This window comes from Eimeria mitis, genomic scaffold (assembly GCF_000499745.2).
Source record: "Eimeria mitis Houghton genomic scaffold, Emh_scaff1854, whole genome shotgun sequence".
Taxonomy (NCBI): Eukaryota; Apicomplexa; class Conoidasida; order Eucoccidiorida; family Eimeriidae; genus Eimeria; species Eimeria mitis.
In genome coordinates, this window is record NW_013570176.1 from 2,456 (window position 1) to 2,939 (window position 484).

The window sequence follows — 484 nt, forward strand, 5'->3', positions numbered from 1 at the left end:
AAAAAAAACAAAACAAAAAAAAAGAAAGAGAGAGAGATATATATATATAGAGATAGAGATACAGATTGAGAAGGAAGAGATAGAGAAGAAATAGAGAAAAGGAAGAGAAAGAGATAGAGAGACAGAGACAGAAACAGAGAAAAGAAAGAGAAAGAGACAGAAACAGAGAGAGAGACAGAGACAGAGAAAAGAAAGAGAAAGAGACAGAAACAGAGACAGAGACAGAGATAGAGAAAAGAAAGAGAAAGAGACAGAAACAGAGACAGAGACAGAGATAGAGAAAAGAAAGAGAAAGAGAAAAGAAGGAGACAGAAAAAAGAAAGAGAAAAGAAAGAGAGAGAAAATAAAGAGACAGAGAAAGAGAAAGGGAAAAGGGGAGACGCTTGTTTTTGTTTTTTTGGTTTTTGCTTTTTTTTGTTTTTTTTGTTTAGCAGCAGCAGCAGCAACAACAGCAGCAGCAGCAGCAGGGATAGCAGCAGCAGCA